Source organism: Macaca nemestrina, chromosome 9 (genome assembly GCF_043159975.1).
Source record: "Macaca nemestrina isolate mMacNem1 chromosome 9, mMacNem.hap1, whole genome shotgun sequence".
NCBI classification, from domain to species: domain Eukaryota; kingdom Metazoa; phylum Chordata; class Mammalia; order Primates; family Cercopithecidae; genus Macaca; species Macaca nemestrina.
This window is the reverse complement of record NC_092133.1, coordinates 38,646,103-38,654,875: the sequence shown is the minus strand read 5'-3', so window position 1 is coordinate 38,654,875 and position 8,773 is coordinate 38,646,103. Positions and strand designations below refer to the sequence as shown.

At 41.0% G+C, this 8,773-nt stretch overlaps 1 protein-coding gene across 1 annotated transcript in view; it reads right to left on the bottom strand.

Annotated features, from left to right (window-relative positions):
• Positions 1 to 8,773, bottom strand: part of LOC105470210 (cytochrome P450 2C3-like) — a 112,451-nt gene that overhangs the window by 31,113 nt on the left and 72,565 nt on the right. The gene's annotated exons all lie outside the window — the stretch shown is intronic.

The window sequence follows — 8,773 nt, the reverse complement described above, 5'->3', positions numbered from 1 at the left end:
TAAATGATAACCCTCACTTCTGTAAAAGCAAGAAATAATAAAATCAAAATTAATAGAAAGAAGAAAATAATAAACCTCAGCACAGAAATACATGCAATAGAGACTGAGAAGTAATTCAAAACATAAAAAAAAAATTGGTATTTGAAAAGAAAAAAGAAAATTGATGAACTTTTAGCAAGAATACTGAAGTAAAAAGTGAGAAGGCTCAAATAAATAAAATCAGAGGTAAAAAAGAGACATTTCAGATAATATTAAAGAAATACAAAGGATCATAAGAAGCTGTTATGAACAACTATATGTAACTAACTTTAATAAAAGAATAATTGGATAAATTTCCAGAGACATACAACCTTCTAATATTAAATTATGAGGAAATAGAAAATATAGCAGATAAATATAGAGTGAGAAAATTAAATCAGTGCAGAAAGCTATTGCATCAAAAGAAAGCCTGTAAAGGATTTTATTTCTCCTTCACTTGGCTGGATGTGAAATTCTGGGTTGGAAATTCTTCTCTTTAAGAATATTGAATATTGGCCCCCACTCTCTTCTGGCTTGTAGACTGTGTGCCGAGAGATCTGCTGTTAGTCTGATAGGCTTCCCTTTGTGGGTAACCCGACCTTTCTCTCTGGCTGGCCTTAATATTTTTTCCTTCATTTCAACTTTGGTGAATCTGACAATTATGTGTGTTGGAGTTGCTATTCTCAAGGAGTATCTTTGTGGTGTTCTCTTATTTCCTGAATTTGAATGTTGGCCTGCCTTGCTAGGTTAGGGAAGTTCTTCTGGATAATATCCTGCAGAGTGTTTTCCAACTTGGTTCCATTCTTCCCGTCATTTTCAGGTACGCCAATCAGACGTAGATTTGGTCTTTTCACATAATCCCATATTTCTTGGAGGGTATGTTCATTTCTTTTTGCTTTTTTCTCTAAACTTGTCTTCTCACTTCATTTCATTCATTTGATCTTCAATCACTGATACCATTTCTTCCAGTTGATCTAGTCGGTGACTGAAGATTGTGCATTTGTCACATAGTTCTCGTGTTATGGTCTTCATCTCTATCGGGTCGTTTATGGACTTCTCTGCATTGGTTATTCTAGTTATCCATTCATCAAATCTTTTTTCAACGTTTTTAGTTTGTTTGTGCTGGGTTCATAGTTCCTCCTTTAGCTCTGAGAAGTTTGATTGTCTGAAGCCTTCTTCTCTCAACTCATCAAAGTCAGTCTCCATCCAGCTTTGATCCGTTGCTGGCAAGGGGCTGTGTTCCTTTGGATGGGGAGAGGCACTCTGATTTTTAGAATTTTTAGCTTTTCTGCACTGTTTTTTCCCCATCTTTGTTGTTTTATCTACCTTTGGTCTCTGATGATGGTGACGAACAGATGGGGTTTTGGTGAGGATGTCCTTCCTGTTTGTTAGGTTTCCTTCTAACACTCAGGACCCTCAGCTGCAGGTCTTTTGGAGTTTGCTTGCAGTCTACTCCAGACTCTCTTTGTCTGTGTATTAGTAGCAGAGGCTGCAGAAGAGAGAATATTGCTGAACAGCAAGTGTTGCTGACAGATTTTTCTTCTGGAAGCTTCAACTCAGAGGTATGCCCAGCCACGTGAGGTGTGAGGTGTCAGTCTGCCCCTAATTGGGGATGTCTCCCAGTTAGGCTACTCAGGGTCAGGGACCCACTTGAGCAGGCAGTCTGTCCCTTCTCAGATCTCAAACTCCATGCTGGGAGAATCACTACTCTTCAGAGCTGTCAGACAGGGACATTTCCATCTGCAGAGGTTTCTGCTGCTTTTTGTTTAGCTATGCCCGCTCCCCAGAGGTGGAGTCTACAGAGGCAGGCAGGCCTCCTTGAGCTGCGGTGGGCTCCACCCAGTTCGAGCTTCCAGGCTGCTTTGTTTACCTACTTAAGCCTCAGCAATGGCGGGCGCCCCTCCCTCAGCCTCGCAGCCGCCTTCCAGTTAGATCTCTAACTGCTGTGCTAGCAATGAGGGACACTGCGTCGGCGAGGGACACTGCGTCGGCATGGGACCCTCCTAGCCAGGTGTGGGATACAATCTCCTGGTGTGCCCTTTGCTAAGACCCTTGATAAAGCACAGTATTAAGGTGGGAGTTACCCGATTTTCCAGGTGTTGTGTGTCACATTTTCCCTTAGCTAGGAAAAGGAATTCCCTTCCCCCTTGCACTTCCCAGGTGAGGTGATGCCTCACCATGCTTCGGCTCTCACTCATTGGGCTGCACCCACTGTCCTACACTGACTGACACACCCCAGTGAGATGAACCCGGTACCTCAGTCGGAAATGCAGAAAACACCCGTCTTCTGTGTTGCTCACGCTGGGAGCTGGAGGCTGGAGCTCTTCCTATTAGGACATCTTGGCGCCCTCACCTGTATCTATTCTTTAGTGAAATTCCTGTTAAAGTCTGTTGCCCATTTCCTAATTGGATTTTCTTGCAGTTGAATTTTGAGTATTTTTCTTTTATCTATTCTAGACAGTAGGCCTTTGTCAGATAGGGGGCTTTCAGATGTTTTCTGCCATTCTGTAGCTTGTGAGGGGGAGTAGTAGAAGAATATTTCATTGCCACAAAGGATAGTCAAGACATAATTTTAACAAAACACCAAATTACAAAACATGTAAAATGTGTTCGCATTCCATATGTACATATATACATACAAATATATATATTATAATATATATACACATAGATTATATATTACACATATATTTATACATATATTATTACATATTATACATATATACACCTAACATATTGAAAGACTGCACGTCAAATATGAACTGGTTACATTTGAGTGGGGTGATAACCAGTATTATGTTTTTATTTTTGTTTATTCAAATTCCCTGTAGTGATTATTAGTTTCTTTTGAAACAAGGAAAACGGAAATTGAAATTATGACTAAGAATATATACAAGTCCATAAGGAGCTATGAGGTCAATAGTGATTCCCATAGAAGTGTAGGACAGTGGTCAAGGAAGGCTTCCAGAGGGAAGGGAAGGCACAAACTGAGGTGGCTCATGAAGGACAAGAGGACATTTGTTGTCACGATATTTCCTCAGAGACCCTGTGACCTCAGAACACCCTAATTGGTGTTCTGCTTCTTCAGGACTCAGAGACAGAAATGCAATGTATAGGCTGGGTCCTTGAGAGGTCCTCTTGACTAGTCTTAACCTAGTGGCCTCCTGGCCTGCCCTTTGTGTATATCAAAGTGACTTTAAAAGCTTCCTTCCGCAGAAGACCCTAGAGAAGTTCACAATTCTGCATCACTAAGGGATGCATATAAAGGTGCTATGGACTGAATGCTTATTTTCCCCCAAAAGTCGTATGTTGAAGTCCTAATCCCCAATATGATGGTATTTGGAGAGGATGCTTCTGGAAAGTTTTTAGGTTTAGGTGAGGCCATGAGGGTGTAGACCTTACAAGATTAGTGTCTTTATAAGAAGAGGATAGATTAACATCTCTCTTGTTCTATCCATCACAACTGAGGGGAAGCCACTTGCACACACAGCGAGAAGCCAGAAAGGGAGACCTTGCCAACAACAGATCTGCTGGCACCTTGATCTTGGATTTCTCAGTCTCCAGAACTGTGAAAAATACATTCCTATTGTTGAAGTCACCCAGTCTCTGGCATTTTGTTAGAGAAGCCTAAACAGACTCAGATACTAGGTGACCCCAGTGTCAGCATAAGCAATGATGTGGAGAACAGAATTCAGAGTGAAAGGAACAGGATGGATAACAAGTTCACCACTGATTAGCTGGGTGACCCTGCCTGATTCAGTGCAGTTCCGAGCTGAGATGCCTGCCTGTAAAATGGGGCAATGACTCTCTCCTAAGGCTTTTGTAAGGGACAACTGGCATAATTTTTGTGAAATTAATAAGAAAATAGGTGGGAAACGCCTTCTAGACAGTAATGATTTATAAAAGTTAGCAAGTAATTGTTCCACAGAAATTCACCAGAAGGTGCAGCAGTCCAGTCCTGTCAGATGACAGAGAAGAAAGCTACAATGTAGACTCTGCCTTCAAGGGCGTATCTCTACAAATCAGAAGGCCTGGACAGCAGATAATCAAATGATATTTGTAAGGATACACTGGGTAGGAAGTTACATGCTCCCAGCTCGCTCATCACAAAGAAAATCTCTCAGAGAAAGCATACTTCAACCAGAAGGGATGGACTGAAAGGAGCATCCCCCTGTGAAGCGGAAAGGAGCAGAAGGCACTTTAATACTGGGTACCCACTATGTGGTAGGAACCATATTATTTGTAATATAAGATCTTGCCAGGTAGCTATTATCACCCCCTTAGAAAGGCTCAGAGTGTTAAGTAACATGTCCAAGGTCACATAGTCAGAAAATGGCCTATCTTCACACTATGCACAGTGATTTACAGCTTACAGCAAAGCGGCTACCACCTAAAAAAGAGTTTTGTCACAGCCCCAATGGGGAGGTGGGGAGGGAACAAGGGGGAATTTCAGAAACTTTCTCAGCAACTCTACAGTAAGCCATTCTTGCACTGCTATAAAGAAATATTGGAGACTAGGTATAAGAAACGGGGTTTCATTGGCTCATGGTTCTCCAAGCTATACAAGAAATATAGTGACTTCTGCTTCTGGGGAGGCCTTAGGAAGCTTATAATCATGCTATAAGGCAAAGGGGGAGTAGGCATATTATGTAGTAAAGGCAGGAGCATGACAGAGATAGGGAGGGCCCACACACTTCTAAGCAGCCAGATCTCATAAGAACTCACTGTCATGAGGACGGCACCAAGGAGATGCTACTGGGTGAAGTGGTAAAAATAAGTACACCCTGCTGTAAAAGGGAGTCTATTATAGGTTCGATTCCACACTCCACATCTCATTACAGTGAGTACTTAGCTACCGATGGGAATGGCTTATTCCTTTTTCATGTAATGTCTACAGGTTCTGTACTCAGTACTAATCCAACCTCATTTGCACATGAAGCCCAGAGACGAGCTGGGATATCTCTTAAGATTGTATCCTCTTTGGAGGAATAAATCAAGATGGGATTCCAAGAGAGAGAGTAGGAAGTTTGACATTTGGTCTAAAGGTAGAAAAATAAAAATACCTTCCTTATTACATTTTATGATGGAATTAAAAGTACAGAACAAGTCTCTACCTAAAAAGATTATTGGTGAGAACTTAGGAAGTAGAAAGGCATGGTGCTTGTTAAAAGGGCATAAGGGTTGAGGGGCCGAGGAGGGTGGATCATGATGTAAGGAGATCGAGACCATCCTGGCTAAGATGGTGAAATCCCATCTCTACTAAAAATACACAAAAATTAGTGAGGTATGCTGGCACACGCCTGTAGTCCCAGCTACTCAAGGGGATGAGGCAGGAGAATCACTTGAACTTGAGAGGCAGAGGTTGCAGTGAGTTAAGATCATGCCACTGCACTCCAGCCTGGGTGACAGAGTGAGACTCTGTCTCAAAAAAAAAAAAAAAAAAAAAAAGGCATAAGGATATTGGGGTGGCTTGAGATATGTGCAATGAAATAGGTTTCCCAGAGACTCCAACAGCTTCAGTAGAATCAGAAGTGACAAGTGGAGATAACTCCTCTGAGAAAATCATACTGTTAAATCAAGTTTAGCCTAAAGCTGCCTCCTTACATATTTTAAGCTCAGCCTAAAGGTTTCTCTGTACATGGTGAACTACAACATCAGTGGACATGCAAACAGACTGTAACCTACTTCTCTGTCAATCAATGAGTTTGGCTAATCAAAGGGGGCCAATTGTTCAACCATGTTCAAATAAGCTAAATGCCAAGCTGTAACCAATTCGGCTGTTTCTGTACCTCACTTCCATTTTCTGAATGCACTTTTCTTTTTCTGTCTATAAATCTTCTTCACCACATGGCTGCACTCGAGTCTCTGAGCCTTCTCTGGCTTGGCAGATTTCTTGATTTGTGAACTGTTTTTTGCTCAATTAAACTCTGTTTAATTTAATTGGGCTATGAATTTTCTTGTATTAGATTATGTCAGAAGTGGGATTTGAAGTAGAGCTTCCAGTGACCCCCAGGAGTGCCAAGTGACCAAGCGAGGTACCTGCTAGGTCCATTGTGTTCACTGCTCTCTTGCAGCAACTGGGGATCATAGTAACTTATCTTTTAGATTCTGAAGCTCCACAGACTTGTGTTTTGAGCTCTCCAAATTTCTTCAAGCAAAGTTCTGATTGAAACTGGGTTTATAAGTCATGAGAGAAACTGGACTGGGTGCAGGATTGGGCTGGATTCAGTAGTTAATGGGCTTGGATCCAGTTACAGGCCTCTTATGTCTGACTGGATCAGAAAGAAACTGGTAATAAGTGGCAATATTACAGGGGGTATAACTTTTACGAGCCTTTTTTCATAGGTCCAGGACCTCAGCTACAGTAGTTCTGGAGCAAGCACTGTTCCAGCAAGTGAAGCAGAACCCCATATTTGGTGCATTTGGTGCCAGATTCAAAGGACTGCCAGAGATCTCCTCCAACGTCCCCTTAGTGCTTATAGGGGATCTTCAGCTGAATCTAGAAACCAAATTGACACCAAGCAGACTAACAAGAGAAAATGCATAAAAACTTTATTCGTTTTACATGTACATGGGAATCTTCATAACAGAGCTAAGTCCAAAGAAGTGGCCAAAGCAAGATGCTTTAATGGTATTTAGATAAAGAATGATAAATTTGTGAAGAAATGATTGGACAAAGGGAATCTACCTAGGGACAATCCATTTATAGGGACTCACTAGTGGATACACAATTTGCAGATAAGGAGAGATGCAGGGAATCTGGAACCCTCTATGCAGCACACATTTGTCAGTGCTCTATTTCTATAAGATGACACTGGAAATAGAATCAATATCATAGAAATGAGAAAGTTCCTAAGATAGCATGAAATCCAACTCCAGATGAAGAAACCATGGAGCACAGTAGTTAAATGATTTCTCAAAAATTACTCAGTTAATTAATAATTATGCAAAGTCCAAGGCATGTCAGGTCAGCACAGGGTAAAACTGTGATACATGGCTCTGATCCAAACACTTCCAATCATTTCAGTATTCCTAACTCAGCTAAATGGAAGCTGCCAAAGTCCTTACTTGGAGTATCCAAACTCAGACCTAGTTCAATTAAATAAGAGCAGTATCACTCACTGCAAAATTTGTACATCTCCAAAACCTAAAAGTACTTTGTTCCAGGGTGGTGCTTTCTGCTCTCCAGAGTAAAGTCAGCCACTTGGTCGGAGGACTGAGTCTCTGAAGTGTTGACTAGAGGGCAACCTCAAGGAATTGAAAGCATTTCAACAAGACCCTTCGGTCAGTGCTGACTGGTATGGGCAGTCATTTGAAAATACCACAATGCGTTACAGAAAACCAGCTAGAATACAGTGGAAAAAACCCTGCACAGGGAGCCAGTGGGCTTGCTTTATAGCCCTATTTTCTTTGCTTAGGTTCTAAGATTCTGAACAATCCTTAAAACTTTGCTTTCTATTTCTGAGAATTCCTTTCATCATCTACAAAATAAAGAATAGGACTATGTAATCACCAGGGTCTTTCCCGGATGGATGATTCTGAGCTCTAGGAAGGACTTCAGTGTTAAAACACTTGATGTCACAGATGGTCTAGGTAAATTTTAGACAAGAGCATAAATAATTGCTGAGGAAGACAGTATATTGGCCTCACATGAATTCCTGGTGAACTCAAAATCCTAATGTCTTCAGTTAATTTCTTCATCAAGTTAATAAAACGCTGATGTTTTTATTATTCTTGTGAAGGAAGTCTCACTTTGTCACATAGGCTAGAGAGCAGTGGTGCTCTTATGACTCACTGCAGCCTCAACCTCACAGAATCAAGCAATCCTCCCACCTTAGCCTCCCAGTAAGTTAGACTATCAGCATGCATCACCATATTCAGCTAATTTTTTTTTTTTATTTTTTGTAAAGACAGCATGTTACTATGGTGCCCAGGCTTGTCTGGAGCACCTAGGCTCAAGTGATTCTCCCACCTTGGCCTCCCAAAGTGCTGGGAATACAGATGCAAGCCCGTGCCCCTGGCCTAAACTCTAATCTTTAAAATGAAAATGATTCTAGAAGCTATACAAGCATATCACATCGCAGGAAGCACAGCTAAGGCAGAAAGGCAGAATCAAAGAGTGAGGCTAAATGGTAGAAAATATGTTGTATTGCTTGTAATATAGCATGTATTGCTTGCAATATAGCATATATTGCAAGTCTATCTTTGAGATTAAGGTCAAATTATCTTTGAAAAACTCTGAAGTAATATCCACCAAAAGAGTTTTACATCACCAAAAGTTACCATGTATAAAACCAGACATACCACCTTTCCTTCAAACTTGAATTAACTGTACCACCCTGAGTCACTTAACAATGGCCTTACAAATACCCATTCACACATCCTGCCTGTTTCACCCAAAGCTTTCTGTAAAGCAAAAGAAAAAATATAAGAGGCCACTCTTCTAAAGCTTTATACATAGTAATTACAGCTATCAGCACAGACTGATAGCTGCTTGCAAAGCCTGGAGACAGTTAAACGTTGGTATAAAAAAGCAGGGTGCTAAGAATCATGAAACCCTTTTACATACTGAAAAGTAAAAGTAACTGAGCATAGGTCCAGAGAAACAGAGAAAGAGAAAGAGACAAAGAGGAGAGAGAATAAAGTCAGATACTTGAAAGATTACAGGTGAAAAATAAAAAGTTGTCCATATTGCTCTAGGAGAAAAACTAAGACAAATGAGTAGACATTCCTAAAGGCAAGCATGTTTTGATTT